Raw genomic sequence first — 19,010 nt, 5'->3', positions numbered from 1 at the left:
GTATATATTGGATGCAATATTAAGTTATAATAACTCATTTAGAATCAAATGCATGACATTTTAATATTGTAAATGTAGTAGATGCCTAGTAGGAGAAATAATGTTTACTACAGGTGAGGTTTTGCCAGTGTGTTGTATTATATGGATGCAGGAATAATTTTTATCATGAAAATAAACATGACATTTTTGGAATCATGACAGATGTTTACTACAAGTGAGATTTTGTTAGTATCTTGTACAATAGGGATGCAGAATTCTCTTTTTAATCATAAAAGAATGTAATAAAAAAAAATCACATTTTCATATTGTAGGATGACAGGCCTTTACTACATGTAAAAAGACATTCACTGCAATAAAAAATACACTAGATGACATTTTCATATTGCAAATGTTGGTAAACCCTTAGTATGAGGACAGATTTACTAAATGTATCTGCAACATGAATATATGAAATATCATTCAATAATTCACTTTACTTCAACTTAATATTATTTCTACATTTTTAGAGCTGTTGTAGATACCTAGTAGGATGAGAGACTTATTACGGGTGAGATTTATTTATAATGTTGTGTTATATAAATACTAACACTGAAGAAGAAATTCTAAGGATGTCCAATTTGTATTTTAAAAGAAACTCATGTCTCATAATCACTACTTATTTGGCTTCAGAGTTGCTATTTATTTATTTTTTTTACAATATGAGAAGCACCAGAAAGGTGTGGCCTATTTTGCATACTGTACAATACAGCTACAATGTGCAATAATGTGATTTGACAGTAATAAAACATAAATGCAAACATCCAAACATCCTATTTACATACAAAGGGAAAATGTGTAGATTATAATATAAAGAGATTTATTAAGCCTGAATAAAAACATTTTGGTCATGCCATTTTTGGTCATTTAGGATACATATGTTAATTATTATAATTTTTTTTTACTACATAACATATTCATTGTAATTTATTCATAGCAACAGTGAATAACATTTCAATGACATTCTAATATTTTAGACCACAGGTAAATTTTTCTGCATATTTACAGTTTCAAAAACATTTGGTATATATAACATCTAATAATTAATTCTTTGTTTCCTACAAAAGCTAAGGGCGGCAATTGTTATGAACACTTTTGCATTTAAATCGACTGAATGAGTGAACAGGTGAGCAATTGATAACCTCAACAACAATGAAACTATAACTAATGTACATTCAGTGTTACCCAGAGAAGCTTAAGTTTCCTTCTAAAGGTTCTTACACGAAGTTGCAGGCAGGTTTTTCTTGCTATGTTTATGATGCTAAAATGTATATTTGTAATGTATTTATTTCCTTACTGCTGCATTCGGACAATGTATATTGTTAAAAACGTCTTATGCACGTAGTTTATATATTGGTTTTTTTTTTTTTTGCAACACATTTGTTGTGTATAGTATATTTTGTTTTTATATTGTGCTTTGTTTGAAAAAAAAAAAAAATAAAATATATATATATATATATATATATATATATATATATATATATATATATATATATATATATATATATATATATATATATTCTGGGAGTGTGTATGCACTCTAATCACTTTTTCTTGAGTGAAATTACTAATTCCCACTCATTCGCAGGGGTAGGACTTGTTTCCTCACTTGCTGTTCAAGTTAGAATCAGTTGTGTGTGTGTGTGAAGAGGGGCTTTTCCACCTAATTCTATTTAATTTCTATATTCTGCTTCACAATTTTGGGGTCTGCTTCCTGTTTGATATTGGCCACGCCCCCTAAATGATGTGACATGAAAGACATTATGTTATTTCCATAAGGCACTTTAAGCTTACTTCAAGGTTTGCATCTACTACCTTGGGGCACCATATAACTACACCCCTGATACATCACTAAAGATTAAGAGCAGCTGTATACAGGTGACATCTGCATTGCTATAAATAAGCATAATAAGGTCCTGAAACAAATGAGATTCTGCCACATTTGGATTTCAGTATAGACATAGGACATTCAAACGGTTAAAAGCACCCCTGAAAAGCAGAGGAGATTCCTAATAATAGCACATTTTAAATGTAATGAGACTAAAGAGATATTCCCCAAACAGCTGGAATCAGCATGGCGTGACTCATCAACCTCAGGGCGATATGTAATATGTAATATTATACCTGGGAATTTTAATAATGTGTCACATTTAGGCTTTTACTGAATGTACTGACCTATGTAATTTCCTAATCTTAGTGACTCACCCTCTGAGAATTCTGTATTCAGATGTGTGTGATCATCAGACAGCGGTCCTTATATACAGTAATTCAAAAATGGATGAAAACCATTTAACATAAATTTTGAGGCAGGAATGAAACATATTCACATTTGCACATCTCAGTACAGAACTGTGTTAGAGTAACATACTAAGTATTTGAATCCTTTAAATATAAATGAAAGCCAAAAACATCCAAATACGTATTCTTGAACGCATTGAATGCTTAATATTGTCACATTTTTGCAAATGCACATGATAACAAAAGTGCATGCAAGTGCAGAGTAGGAGAGATTTATTATAACAAACCACTGCAAAAAAAACCCCAATTCCACCTGCATAAGAGTAAATGAGAAAAAAGCAAAATAAGGATTAAAAAACCGAACCATAAAACAAAGATCGAAACGACTCGGCAATCAACAGACTGAACAAAGTACTTTGCGGTTATGAAACCGACACAAGGGTGTATTTACAAACATGAATTAAACATGGTAGTTTAAACATCTGTGCATGAGACAACACTTGAACATGAGGAATGTCTCTAGGTTACATATGTAACCCTAGTTTCCTAAGAAACGAGATGCTGCATCACAACGCTTTGGGAACGCCTCGCGTTGCCCACCCTCTGAATCACGTGTGAAATCCGGCCAACGGCAAGTCGTGACGTCATCGGCTGGCGACGTCGCGAACCAGGAAGATGCGTGAGCGATGGAGAGACATTAGCTTCTGGAAAAAGAGAAGGTAAGTGCCGCAGGGATGCAGAGAGTATGGCCTGTTGATGCAGCGTCTCGTTCCCTCAGGGAACTAGTGTTACATACATAACCTAGATATGTTCCTCTTCAGGAACTCAAGCTGTGTCACAACGCTTTGGGAACAAGTATCCAATCATGCCATGCTGACCAGTCCCTGCCTAGTGTGTCTGTGCACAACCAGAAAGAAGACTGGCTCTGATGTCGAGGTCATAGAACCTGACAAAGTTCAATGGGGTGGACCAGCCTGCAGCATTGCAGATGTCCTGGAGAGAAACTCCAGTGGATCAGGCCGTAGAGGCTACTAGAGCTGACATAGAGCGACCAATGGCCCACGCAGTTTCCTTGGTGGCTCTTAGGGTTAGGTCGGCTGCATGATGTAACTCCTTAATATCAGCCCCAGAGCTGAAACCCTCGTACAACTTTTGCAGCAGTTCGGCCCTGGTATACCTGCAACACACTCATTGTGTAGAGGCAAACTGCGGCCTGACCTACTGCCACATAAGCCTTGCCTACTAACGCCTAAGTGGCTTTCAATGGTTTAGTAGGCAATACCGGGCCTTAAGTGATGCAGCACCTGGGGAAAGCTAGCCAGCTAGTGTCTCTTCAACAATGGGAGCTTCTCGTACAGCACAGGCTGTGAGACTCGCTAGCTTCCAAAAATTCTCCCTCCTCGAAGGAAGAAATATGGAGCTCCGCGCCGGGAGAAGAAACCGCCGAAGGGCGTGCTTCCCCCGGGTTACGGGTGCTTGGCCCAGCAGGGGGGGCTGGAGGGGACTCATCCATCTCAATGCCCTCTGCTAGGTCGGCCTGCGAGCCCCACGACCTGTGGTGCCGCTCTGCCTCGGCGCAAACAGGACCTAAGCCGCGAGGGAGAACACTCTCCTCGAAGAGGGCCGTGGACAATGCAAGACGTTCACAAAGCATTGTGACGCAGCTCGAGTTCCCGAAGGGGAACAATGACAAAACAAGTGTGGAGACATACAGGAATCAATACACAAGCATATGGCTATTTAATCCTAAAAGTCGGCTACAGTGCTACGAGCCGTTTCACTTTTCACAGGCCAGCATGCTACACTCAGCACGAGGGGAAAGATTCTGACAAATATGATATTAGGAATGGGTAGTAATCAAGAACGACTGTGATGTTTCTTATGAATGGCTGGTGTAAATTATTAATTGTGTATGAAATATTTTGTTGAGAGAGCACAGCAGAGAAAAGCCAATGGACATTAAAAGCATTAAAATTAGATTTAAGTATGCTGTGATTACTTCAGCCAGTTTGGTAATGTTTCAACCATTAGAATCAGTTTGCCCATTAAAGATTTGCAGTGCCAAGAGAAGTAGTTAACACGGTGTTAGGACTGCTGAGAAATCCCAGCAACCCACATGGACTACAAGCATAGCTATTGCAAACTATAACTCCTAACACACACACACACACACACACACACACACACACACACACACACAAACTCAGGTCTACAATAAACTGAATAAATTTAAAAAGGGCATTGCAACCACACTATTGTTTTTGATCCTTTACCAAAAGTTGCTCATCCACACTGCAACATTTAAAAATGCTTACATCACTGTACTTAGCATGAGAAAAATTAAGACTCTTTCTCTTTCTACGTCATTTTTTGCCTGGCTTTTATTTACTTTTTGGTTCTTTGTTTTTACAATGTGAAGCGAAAACAGTTTTTGAATTGATCCTCTTTGGAGAGCGTTTTTAGAAAGCTATCTTGTCGCTGACTGAAAATGCTGTCATAGTGTGGACGGAGGGCCAAAATGGAGGGAACAATATGTGTTTTGAAAACCCAGCCAGGGTTGCACAAGCCAGTGCATTCTTAGTGCCGGTCCCAAGCCCAGATAAATGGGGAGGGTTGCGTTAGGAAGGGCATCCGGCATAATACATGTGCCAAATCAAATATGCGGATCACAAAAGAGAATTTCACACAGGATCAGTTGAGGCCCGGGTTACCAACGACCACCACAGGTATCGTTAGCCAACAGGGTACCAGTAGAAATTGGGCTACTGTTGGCCGAAGGAGGAGAAGGAGAGGAGGAAGATGACTACAGAGACCGCAGGAAAGGAGAAGTGTAGGAGGGTGGAGGTTAGGGTTGGTACTGTAAATGTTGGTACTATGACTGGTAAAGGGAGAGAGTTAGCTGATATGATGGAGAGGAGAAAGGTAGATATGTTGTGTGTTCAGGAGACCAAGTGGAAAGGAAGTAAAGATAGGAACATTGGAGGTGGTTTTAAACTGTTCTATCATGGTGTGGAAAGATAAATGATGTAGGGATGATTCTGAAGGAAGAGTTTAGTAAAAGTGTAGTTGTGGTGAAGAGAGTGTCTGATAGGGTGATGAACGTGAAGCTGGAAGTTGAAGGAGTGATGATAAATGTCATCAGTGCTTATCAGTGCTCCACAAGTGGGTTGTGAGATGGAAGATGAGGAAAAATTCTGGAGTGAGTTAGATGAAATGGTAGATTGCTAATTGGAGAAGATTTAAATGGGCATGCAGGTGAAGGGAACAGAGGTGATGAGAATGTAATGGGTAGGTATGGCTTTGAGGGGAGGAATGTAGAAGGGCAGATGGTGGTGGATTTTGCTTATAGGATGGAAATGGCAGTGGTGAACACTTATTTTAAGAAGAAGGAGGATCATGGGGTGACGTATAAGAGTGGAGCAAGGTGCACACAGGTGGACTATGTTCTATGTAGGAGATGCAACCTGAAAGAGATTACAGACTGTAAGGTGTTGGCAGGGGACAGTGTAGCTAGACAGCATTGGATGGTGGTCTGTATGATGGTTTTGGAGGTGATGAAGAAGAGGAGGAGAGTGGGGTTCGAATAAAAGAATAAGATGGTGGAAACTGAAGAAGGGAGGCTGTAGTGTAAGGTTCAGGTAAGCGGTCAGACAGGGGCTCGGTGGTGGTGAAGAGGTGCTGGGTGATTGGGCAACTACTGCAGAAGTGATAAGGGAGACAGCTGGAAAGGTACTTGGTGTGACATCTGGAAATAGAAAGGAAGACAAAGAGACATGGTGGTGGAATTAGGAAGTGCAGGACAGCATAAGGAGATAGAGGTTGCCAAAACAGAATTGGGATCGACAGAGTGATCAGAGAAGTAGGCAGGAGTACAAGGTGATGCAGCAGCAGGTGAAGAGGGATGTGGAGCCACCAGGAAGGAGGAAAAGAGGAAGACTAAGGACGAGATCTATGGACATGGTGAGGGAAGACATGCAGGTAGTTTGTAAGAAAGAGGCAGATGTAAAGGACAGGGGGGTATAGAGATGGATGATCCGCTGTAGCGACCTCTAATGGGAGAAGCCGAAATAAGAAGAAGAAGAATATGCGTTTTGAGATGAAAAAGTATTAACATGGACATGGCCTCACATGCACTCAATCACTCAGCTTCTAATGAGACACAAACACACACACACACACACACACACACACACACACACACACCTCTTTTGCTGATTATTTAAAGGACAATCATTCATAGAAACACTCGAAGAAAAGGTACTGTTACTCTCGGTTTATACTAAGCCCTGTTCTTGTGTTTATCTCTGGTTTTGATATTTTATTCTGTTTATGATTTCTTGTCCAGGGATTACCCTGTACCTTTTGTTTGCTGCTCGCCTGATCTATTGCCTAAATTAGATTTTGACATGTGGATAATGTCTTAGATTTGTTTGCAAACCTTTTTTTAAAACAGCCTAAATTTTCAAGTGCATCTGTCTGTCCCAAAATATGGCACGCAGGAAAAATTTTATCCTTTGTATTTGGTTTGGTCTGGCAATGCCTACTGAAGTATGCAAGTATACAACAGTATGCAAACGCATTCATTTTATTAATTCATCTTCCTGGTAAAGCCTGGGCCTGGTGGATGTCCAACATGGGGAACAAGGTGGAAGTACACGCTGGCTTAAACACCAATTGTTGCAATTGTTGGATCACATAGGCTTTAACAGGCGATACAATTTAGGTTCAATTGTAACATGATAGAGGTTCAGTTGGCTACACGAGGCAAGGATGATGTTTAAATACGCCAATATAAAACAGAGGTCAGGGTCATGTACAGCAGCTACAATATGCATTGTGAACTGTTGATCTAAATCCAGGAGACCGTTCAGATCCCACTGATGCGGCATGCCATTTATAAGAGCAATCCAAGACATTATAATTAGCTCTCCTATCTGATTGAATAATGATAGCATTTCTTCTTTTCCCCATCCATCAGAATACCACTATCCATTAGTCTTTCAAGCCAGACATCAAAAGTCTGCCACTCTTTTTCACATGCCTAAGGATTGCCTACATTTACAAGAACGAGGACTTCAATAAGAAAAAACCTGTTAGCGAAAAAGGGTTCTTCAAGGCGTCTTGCTTCATAAAGGACTACTAGAACACTTTGAGCTTTCTTTAATAGGGAAACCCCTTTGTAGAGCTTGATATAAAACCTTTTAGAGTTCCCACTAAGGGACCAAACCAAAGAAAAATAACAAGGGCAGATGCTTTCAGACAGGTGTACTACATGAGACTATTAAGCAACTGACATCCTACCCTATTCTGTGACACAAAAATAATGAGCAGGCGCGGATATCCCCATTCACCAAAAGAATGGGATGATTGCTGAATGCTTAAAATGTACTGTGGAAAAGTCTGGAAGCTCTCTTACACTTTGGAGACATTTTGTTGCCATGGATTGAAAGAAAATTGTCACAGCAAATAAAAAAAGATTGATTCACTGACCACTTCTATCCTACAAGGGAATATGTCTATATTGATCGAAGTGGTCTGTTCCAGGAAGACCCCAACTCATTCACAGTCCATGCATGAGGGATCAGTGAATGGTTTTGATGAGGATGAAAATGATTTTCTGAAATGATTAAATGAAATTATATGCCATGGCTATTAGTTATGTGTTTATGTGTTAAACTCAGAACTAGCCCAGAATGCAGAACATTTTTAATGCTTCGATACTTATTTCTAGCTTTAAATTCTTTCAAAAGGACAAAGCCTCTTTGGTAAATTGGCTAATTAACATGGGATCACAGTGCCCACCACTATATGCCCTAGCTATCAACCTAAACAAGCAATTAGCCAGGAATCCCAGGCCTTCATAACTCTATAATAATTTAAAAAAACAAGGTCTTCATTGTGTTTAATGGTCCAGAATAAATCCTGCAAACAGTTCAACTACCGAAGTGTCCACAGTTTGCTACCAACGACTCTACTGAATTCACCGGTTTTGTATGTATTTTTTTTTTTTGTCAAACTTGCAGGCTTACTGCATATGTTGGATCAAATGCAATGAATTAATGATAAGCCAGCGAAAGCTGAAGATAGTTGATGTGCAGTGCAATGGCATGACTCAGCAACTTCTGATTTAATTAGCTGTACTGAATCCTAAAGCTTCCCTCCTCTTCTTTCTCTGCCTTTATCGTGTACATAACTGCCTTTCTTTTACTAAGTAGAAAACTATAAAGGAGAAATATTGGTGTAATTGAATTATCCACTTTACAATATCATTGCAGGATTCCATCTTTCTGCCATTCGGGCATTTCTTCCTAATCCTTTTGAGAAGTTTGATTCACTTCGCTGAGTGTCTTAAATATTTGTGATTTTACAGCAACGCGGACTTAAATTCGTCAAGCTTGTCTGATATCATGTTTTTTTATTTAACCAGCACATCCACTGGATTACCAGTAGAACCAGTAGTAGTGTACATCGACCTTAATCATGGTCCAAGAGGTTTTTAGATATTTAAACACATCTTGAACTATAAAATAAATATTGAGCAAGGATTTCTGCAGCACTCTCAGCTAGTGGACAAGATAAATAATTAGCAATGCAGCTGCCTGGTACAACCATGCTCAATAATCCGCAGGCAGACCTTATTGAAGAGTCCTAGAAAGCCTGCTACTTTTCTGCTGCTTATTTTGCTTAATTCTTATTTTCATACTGGAAAAGAAATAAAAAATATACAAGATACAGTTTATAATTTAAAACTTATCCTGTATTCATAGGAATAACGAATGAAACTGGTGGCACTGGTGGTTAGTACAGTGTTTTTGGCTGACTCTGGGACTACAAGGGACTTTGACCTGGTCACTGTCAGTGTAATCTAGTTAGGCTGAAATAAACCAATGAAAGGTTTATTTCAGCCACTACATAAGAACAAGCACTGTGATATTTATTCACCAGACAAATTGTACAAATGTGCCTTTTAAAGTATCAGATCATATCATAGCTTGAAGTGCTTACCCTGCAATGAAAAATCAATAAAGCATCTAAATGTTTTCATGTCTGCCATCATTTGCAGGAACCCAACCTGTACACCTTTGCACACTGACCATTTTAAGACTTGAACCATGACATTATAATAAGATTGTTCCAATCTGTTCATATAAAAAAATAATTTGATTCAATAATTACAGAAGTTACCTGAGAAATGCTGTATTTGTCAAATTTCTTAAGTTTGCCCTATGAGTTAAATATCTAAAAAATTTCAAAATTAACAACAGAAAAGTGCTGTGCCTTGATTCTGATAGTCAGTATGTACTAATTAATATTCTTGCTCTAATAAATTAATTTTTCTATAGTATATATTTTATAGAATAACAGATAATTCACAGGGACTTGTATGGTGGAGGCATTGTATAATCACAACCTAACAAAGAATAGAATTCAATAGATGGAATGTTTCTGTAAAATAATTATTCAGTGTCAATAATTATTCAGGAGTCTTCAGTGTCAGTGCTCTGTAACTGTCAGGGAGGTAAAGCAAATTTCCATCATCTTCTTTTGTTTTTTTTAATGGAAATATCTTTTAGGAGCTAATTGGTTCCACACCGTTAAATGTAACAATCCCACCTGATGAAGATTATGGACCACTCTCCAGTGTTCTGTATTGTTTAAAGATTTACAATCACACTCTTGATGTCACCTAAATAAGTATGGGTTCCCTTTTGAGTCTGGTTCCTATCAAGGTTTCTTCCTTATTATATCTAAGAGAGTTTTTCCTTGCCACAGTTGCCATGGCTGCTCATCAGGGTTAATTGCACACCATTTACCTTAACTGTTGATTTCTGTAAAGCTGCTTTGAGACAATATCTGTTGTGAAAAGCGCTATAGAAATAAACTTGACTTGACTTGACTACACTGGTAAAAATAATAATGTGTTGTCTTTTAATAAATAAGTAAATAAAAATTAGGGTATACTAGGGCAAGGTAATAAACGCTGTGGTATAATAGAAATAAAACCCTGTTATATATGTTGTTATAGGATGATCTAACTCTAACATTAAGCACAAGCCACTATCCTCTGAGAATTCATGTTTGAAGCGATGCACTAAATTAATATTTAGTGTAGCATGAGTTTCAGACAGAACCGGATTCTCTCCTTTTTGCCCTTGACTGATTGTAGCTATCTTCATCCTGCTTTAGAAAAATTTGACCACAGTTTATTTATGATTAGGAACTGTCAGTGATGAATAGGCCACAGTCACAAGAGCTCCACTGACCTTAAAATGGCATGTAATGTAATTGCTTTGCTACTTTCCTGAAGCTGCTCTGCATGAGGATGTTGCTGTCCTATCCCTCACTTCTATCACTTACAGTATCATTTTTGGTTTTTGGTCACCCTCATCATAGCCTTAAACACTTGTCAGTAGTCTAATCTAATTTTCTCTTATAGCTTTAGTTATGTACACATATAAATGAACAGATCATGTTTTTATGATGTAGCCTTTTGACTAGTATGCTTTGAGTTTACTTGAATTTCCTCCAACCCTAGGACAATGTCACTTAAGCTCAATGCAAACTTCCTTTGAACTTATTACCTTTATCCTATAGTAAAACATTTTCATTAAACCTCAATCCACTACTATTAAACATTAGACATTAATTTGTGACCTTTAGACACCACCGTCATCAATCTGAGGTAATATAATTTTTTCACCCCTCTGTTCACCCCTCTGGTACAGTTCCTGAGAAATCAATGACAAGATACAATACATCTACTCTGGAAGCTTGAGATGGTTCAACAAGATCGGGGTACATTTATATAATTTTCCCTTAAATGTGACACTCATGCCTTATGACTCCATATATATATATATATACACACAATTACACAATGCAAAAAAGCCAGTGTTTGGAACATGAACTAGTTTACCATCAGAAATCAAGCCACATGACTGAGGTACCGGTCACCGATCACTCAAACGACATCTTATATAATGCCTCAGATGGAGAATAAGAGGTCAATATTTAGTCACTTGGATGGACTCAAGTGTATTACTTCGTGATGGACTAAGTAAACAAAGCATGTAGTTGAGTAAAAGTAGAGATACACTGGGTAAAATATCACTACAGTAAAACTAAAAGTGTTCCCTTCAAACTTTATTTAAAGAACAATAGTATTTGCCTTCAAATGTTAAGTATACAAAGTACTATGATTTATTATGGCTAAAATGTTCCTATTAACATTTTTATTACAAGACTTGTTGCTTGAAAAAACTCAGTTTATGTGAAAATACTCTAACTCTTAGCACAACAATCTATTAATAGAATGAAATTAATGCGTGAAACAATGATTGATATCTATTAAAATGATCATATCTTGAATGCTATTGAATGCTAAAATTTTCTGCGAGTAATAAAAGATGAAAGAATCTTCTGACTCTAACTTGCCACAACACCCGTGGCCTTATTTACACCCCCAAACACAAATAGTTTTCCTCATAAAACTGGTATCTTTGCTTTCAAATATGCAGCATCTGCAGAATGCACTGGTGGCTGTAAATATTCTGGACGATGGAAAGACATACAGTATATGAAATGCTACACTGTTTGAATATGCAGTTTGGGCTCTACTCGAGCGAGGCTGATGCTTGTGGCGCAAGAAGCTAAACAGCAAGAGATGGAAAAAAAAAAACTAAACTAAATTAATAATGGCAGTAGGGCCCACCAGCAGGAACAGAGCATCAATGCAATATTGATGAGCTCAGTACAAGAGCAGCTGGAATTCCAGGCTTGTCTACACAGTGACTCGGAAGCATAGCAAACAGCTAATTATGGGAGATAATATTAAGTTTTAGTTTTTTTGCAGATGCACAGTTCCTAGGTCTCAAATGAGTTTATAAAATTAGTAAGCAATATTACTCATAGTGTGTTTCGGAACATTCATTATATATGAAATGAATACATTTATATTTAGAAACTACAAGGGATCAGAGTTATAAAGCCAGAACAAGTAATGTCATTAAGGTAATTTCACCAGGATTGACTTTAAAAAAACTCCAAAGGTGTGAAATGAGCATGGAAATGTAGAAAGATATAGGGAAACACTTTTCTTTCACTAAGGTAGTTCAATTAAAAATAAATCTTCTATCTAGCGCAATCAGTAGATGTATGCAGCCTATCAGTGACAGTCATGTCATGTGAATGCTGCCTACTTCACTAAATTTTTGAAACCTGCCACTAGCAATGATTGATAAGGTCTATGTGAAATACAGTATCTCTTGAGATTAATTCGTGGAAGATTGTTTAGTCTCTTATTATTTTGCCAGAACTTGAAGTAATGCATAGCTCAGTGGCATCGTCCAGATATTGATAGCTGGATGTTAGCTTCTCATCTGTTTTGAAGCAGAAATTTTTAAGCTTGCACCCCCCACAACTGACCTGACCATTAAAAATCCAATTACAACTACCGCAGAGTAATAATCAGAGAAAATCTATACTGAGGTCTACTAAAAGTTACAAGCTAAACAATCTACAGTGCTTTATATTGAGCATCTCTAGATCTTTATGCTATCTATGTTTAGTGTATAGTGTTCATAAATATCATTCAGTATCATTTAATGTTCAGTAGTTTCGCCTTAATGTCCAGCAAAGGCTCCTTAATGTCCATTAGTGGCAGTTTAATTATATGAAATTGTATCTTAATGTCTATCAGTGTTACTCTAACATTGATGGACTCTAATGTCACCTTAATGACCAGCAATTTTGCTGCCATGTACAGCTTTTTCACCTTAATGTCCAGCAATATCACTGTAAAGTCCAGCAATTTTACCTTAATGTCCAGTCATACTTCAATGTCCAACAATATCACCCTAATTTCCAGAATTTCACCTTAATATCCAGCAAAATCACCTTGAAATCTAGGAATATAACTAAAATTTGCTGCAACACCACCTAACTGTCCAGCAATGTTATCTTAATGACTAGCAATATCACTAATATCCAGCAATATCACCTTAAAATCCAACAGTGCCACTAAACCCCATTTTAGGCCACTAGACCTAAAATGGCATCTTACTATTTAGCAGTGGCATTGTAATATCATAAATAGTGATATATTAAAGACTCGCATTGACATTTACTGTTTGACTGCCATGGCACCTTCCTGGCTTTCAATTGCATCTTAATGTCCACTTAATAGTCTCTAATGTTAGCTGAATGCTCCATAATAGAGCATACTGGAAATGTAAGTCTCTTACTAATGAGCTGCATGGGAATGTTGTTTGTGGTTATTCTCTATTTGTTTTAGTACGCCAGTGGAATGGGAAAAATGAAAAGCATTTACAACACGAATTAAGTTAGGCTTTACAATATTCCTGAAGGGACTAAATGCATATTAGCACCGCCATGGGAATAGAGTTGTTCACATACATGTCAAATGTTAGAAAGCAATTCAGTAAAGTACTCTCAATTGATTCACTTTTAATGATAGGAACTTTAAAGGCATCCAATTAGTCAGTCATTCATTCATGAGAAAAACATGCCTATCTAAATTGTGAGCTGAACAAAACTCACTTTGAGTTGTCAAACTTTGCCTTCCACAGAGATAATTTCATTCGGTAAGACACCATCTGTTTGTAAATTATAAGCGAATATGTCTTTAAAAAAGTTTTAACTGAGTAATTGTTACATAATGGAGTATAATTTATATTTACATACTGTACTTGTATGTATTGTGCAAAAACATTCCATATACGTACATGATATCTAAAAAAAAAAGTTGTTGACACCAGACCATAATTGGTATGTGTTTTTTGAACATCCCATTCCACATTTAGTCCCAATTTGCTGTTATAATAATCTACACTATACTGAGATTTATGTTCATTCAGTCACAGGGGTGTTAGTAAAGATATGTACTGATGAAGGTGAGGAGTCGAGGCCTGGCGTGCAGTCAGTGTTCAAATTCATCCCAAAGGCAAACCGACTTGTTGCAGCGGCAAGTGGTCTGATCACTGGCAAGTGGACCTTCCTTCTGCAACCTCTAAAGCAATGCTGCAGCACTCATGCGTATGTTTTTTAATTCAGCTTCCTCACCTGATGAACAGAATGAAGATTCAACTTCTTTGATCGACCATTCTGAGGCCTGTTCAGAGTGTAAACTGTCTTGGAAAACCTCTTTATAACCCTGGCCATTTATTCATTCATTCATTCATTCATTTTCTCCCGCTTATCCGTAATTCGGGTCGCGGGGGCAGCAGTCTAAGCAGGCCCGCCTTCGACTGCTGCCCAATCCTCACAGCACCGTCCCTTACGGTCCCTCCTGCAGGTGGTGAGCCCACGGGAAGGCGGCCCCACGTCACTCCGACGTCACGGACCTTGATATTTCCCTCGTAAGGGACCCCCGGAGCATAGAGGGTTAAGGGCCTTGCTCAAGGGCCCAAGAGTGGCAGCTTGACGATACCGGGGCTCGAACCCCCGACCTTCTGATCGGCAACCCAGCGCCTTAACCGCTGGAGCCACCACTCCCCCATTAACCCTGGCCACTGTAATGTAACTTGTCCTGCACTACCCTCACATACTTCTCTGACACACCCTACTTCCTCATACAATACCACATCTCCTCTCTCGGCACCCTGTCGTATGCTTTCTCTAAATCCACAAACACACAATGCAACTCATTCTGATCTTCTCTATACTTCTTCATCAACATTCTTAAAGCAAATATTGCATCTGTAGTGTTCTTCCTTGGCATGAAACCATACTTGTAAACCTCTACAGATGGTCACCTCTGCTTAATTCCCCTGTAGTTACTGCAGGTCTGCACATCTCCCTTATTCTTGAAAACCAGTACCAGCACACTCCTTCACCATTCCTCTGTCATACTCTTACCTTCCAGAAACTTGTTAAACAATCTTGTTAAAAGCTCCACTGCCATCTCTCCTAAACAGCTCCATGCTTTTACCAGTATGTATTCAGGTCCATCCGACTTTTGACTCTTCATCCTCTTAATCTCTGCTCTTACTTCCTCCTTACTAATCCTATCCACTTCCTGCTTCATGATCTCCACATCATCCAACCTTCTCTCTCTCATTTTTCTCATTGATCAGCTGCTCAAAATATTCCCTCCATCTTTTCTTTGGCTTTAGCCACATCCCTCTTTACCTGCTGCTGCATCTCCTTGTACTCTTGCCTACTTTTCTCATCACTCTGTCCATCCCAATTCTGTTTCGCCAACCTCTTTCTCTTTATGCTTTCCTGCACTTCCTCATTCCACCACCACGTCTCTTTGTCTTCCTTTTGATTTTCAGATGTCACACCAAGTACCTTTCAGCTGTCTCCCTCATCACTTCTGCAATAGTTGCCCAATCATCCAGCATCTCCTCACCACCGCTGAGCCTCTGTCTGACCTCTTCCCTGAATTTCACACTACAGTCTTCCTCCATAAGTTTCCACCATATTTTCTCTTTTTAGTCCTCACTCTCCTCCTCTTCTTCTTCACCTCCAAAGCCATCCTACAGACACCATGCTGGTGTCCCCTGCCAACACCTTACAGTCTCCAATCTCCTTCAGGTTGCATCTCCTACATAGAACAAAGTCCACCTGTGTGCACCTTCCTCCACTCTTATACATCACCCTATGATCCTCCTTCTTAATAAAATAAGTGTTCACCACTGCTATTTCCATCCTTTTAGCAAAATCTACCACCATCTGCCCTTCCACATTCCTCTCCTTAAAGCCATACCTACCCTCATCACCTCTGTTCCCTTCACCTACATGGCTATTAAATCTGCCCCAATCACCAATCTTTCATTTCTAGGTACACCATCTACCACTTCATCTAACTTACTCCAGAATTTTTCCTTCTCCTTCATCTCATCACCCTATCAGAAACTGTCTTCACCTCCACCACACACTTTCTTCAGAATCACCCCTGCACAATTTCTCTTTCCATCCACACCATGATAGGACAGTTCAAACCCCATCATATCACCCTTTACCAGTCATAGTACCAACATTTAAAGTACCAACCGTAACCTCCACCTTCCTACACGTCTCCTTTCCTCGCTGTCTCTGTAGAGATCTTCCTCCTCTCCTTTTCTTTCTTTGGCCAACAGTAGCCCAATTTTCACTGGTACCCTGTTGGCCAGCAATACCTGTGGCGGTCGTTTGGTGACCCGGGCCTCAACCGATCGGGTATGCAACCCTCCCCATTTATCCGGGCTTGGGACCAGCACTAAGAGTGCACTGACTTGTGCAACCCTATTGGCTGGGTTAACTTTTGGAGAGAAACAATTCTAATTTCACAAATCCTCAGAGAGTACTTGGATGTGCCAGTTCTGAGGTGCAATGTTAAATATCCAGTGGACAGTATAAGAGAATTGTACTCAAAGCACCAAATTTATCTACCAAATCTGCTCTAATACAAGATACACGCTATTTTGACAATAATGGCTGTATATTGAGTTATTTCTAGTCTGTCTGGAAGATTCTAGAAGCTACAGATTGACAACTCTAAAAAATTTTCAAGTTTCATTTCTATGGTATTTTCCTTTGAGAAGATATAGTAAAATGGTTGCTTTTTTTTAATGGTTGGAAAAGTCAGATGTTCCAATACTTTTGTACATATAGTGTAGCAATATACTGCACATATACAGACATGGATGTGAATTAAAATATAAATGATTTGATTATAGTGATATTTCAAACTAATTGTCTTCTATAGAATTTGCTAAAATTCATATTGACAAGCCACAATGCTAGTGTGACAATGTGAGTTAGACAAATTAGTTTTTTGGCAATGAGCTGTATGTTCAAAATGCAAAAATGAAGCTTTAAAAAAAAAAAAAGAACACAATGCATACTGTGAATAGAGGAGGTTCAGTTAGGCTTTGTTTTGTCTGGCATGGGGACCCTGTGCAGGACACAATTAAATCTCAAGAATACCAAGTCATTCTGGAGTAAAATGTACTGGCCAGATAGAGTGACAGAAAGCTTTGTCTCAGTCGCAGCTGGTGGGTCCTCCAATTGGGCAATGACTCAAAACCTACAGTTAACAATGAACAAATTTCTCCACATCTACACAAGTCAGTCCATTCATATCTGACTGTGAATACAAAGTTTTCTGTTGTACAATTTCTAATGTATATTTGTCTTCTAATTATGCATTTAAAAAAAAAAAAAAAAAACTTTTATAATTTCTTCAGACAGAGGGAAAATTCAAGAAAGAAAAAAAAAACAACACAACAAAAATGCTTAAATGAAAAATATTGCACCACTGAAAGTTTTTTATTATTTTTTATGAAAGGCATATTAGAGTTATGTGGAGCTTCTTATCACTGTTTCTGTTTACTTCTAGCATTTCTAGAACCTATCAGATCAAAGTAGCCTACTGAGAGTTACTTCAGTCTTCATTCTTGCATAAGAGATACTTTGGGTACTTTGCACAGAAGGGTCTTGATCCGAATTTCAGTAAAAGATATGAAACGCCAGAAATAAAGTCATACTACTCCTTAATTGTAAGAAAAATGATTACACATTATCCTAGCTACTCACTGCAAACTAGTTTAATGTTTTATGTGGGGTTTTTAATTGTTTGTTTGTTTGCTTTTTGCTGTATTTTCTACATCATGTAATTGAGAAGAACACTAAACTGCTCAAAACTGGTGATTTGTTTTGGTGGCAGAAGTTTCTAGGTACAACAATATTTAAATAAAAAAATAAAAGAAAGATGTATGTGCAGGATACATAAAGTATAGTCAGGATAGCAAATGCAGAATTTAAAGATTTTATTTAAAGCGATATGTATGAAGTGGGAAGTAGGGCATAAAAATTGTTGCAGTGTAAACATTCTAATAAATAATAAATAAGGAAAGGATATAGAATATACTGCATTTACATATGTACATATTGCAGCTGAATGTAAACATATACTGCATATGAGTTTAATTACCGGTATGAGTTTAAATGTTTATGAGGTAAATTAGCTGAGGGGAAAAGTTGGTCTTGTGTCTTGTAGTTCTGGTTTTGGCGCTCAGTAGCACTGGCTAGAGGGCAGCTTTTGAAACAGGGGTCTCACTCTGGTGTTATATAATTCATTAAGAGTGGGCAGAGGAGCACCAATAATCTTCTCAACAGTTCAAAATGTCCTGTAGTCTGTTAATGTTTGATCTGGTACCTGAACCAAACTGGACAGTAATCAATGTACACTGGACAGACTCAATGACTAAATAAAACTGTATCAGCTACCTATGGCAGGTTAAAATTCCTCAGCTGGTGAGGTAAAAACAATCTTTGTTGAGCTGCCCTTGTGACATCAGGTGCTGAGAAACAGTAGATCCCATCCACTGGAGACATTCAAGTTCCTAGGTTGTACCATCTCTTTCCTTGTAGTAGATACAGTAAAAGGAAAAAAGTTTCAGGCTTCTGATATTAATAGTCTTAAATTTACATTATAGCACATTTAGCAGTCAGCCTCTAGAGCAACATGCACAAGTGCTTTGTAGTTTCTTTCAAAAACATATCCCCAGGCTATTTCAATAGGTCAATAACTAAGAATGAGCTATTGAGCTAATCCCTGATAAGGGAAGGTGTACAGGAAGAAAAAGGATGTAAAGTCAAGGGATTTTTGTGTAAATAAATGAAATACGTGCTCAGTAGTTCATTCCACCATCAGTGGTATCAGAGAATAATCTAGATGGATAGAAGAACGCTAGAGTCAAGTTGAATAATCCTACAAGACTGATGATTGA

This window comes from Silurus aristotelis (assembly GCF_946808225.1).
Source record: "Silurus aristotelis genome assembly, chromosome: 21".
NCBI classification, from domain to species: Eukaryota; Metazoa; Chordata; class Actinopteri; order Siluriformes; family Siluridae; genus Silurus; species Silurus aristotelis.
Note: the sequence above shows the minus strand (reverse complement) of the source record.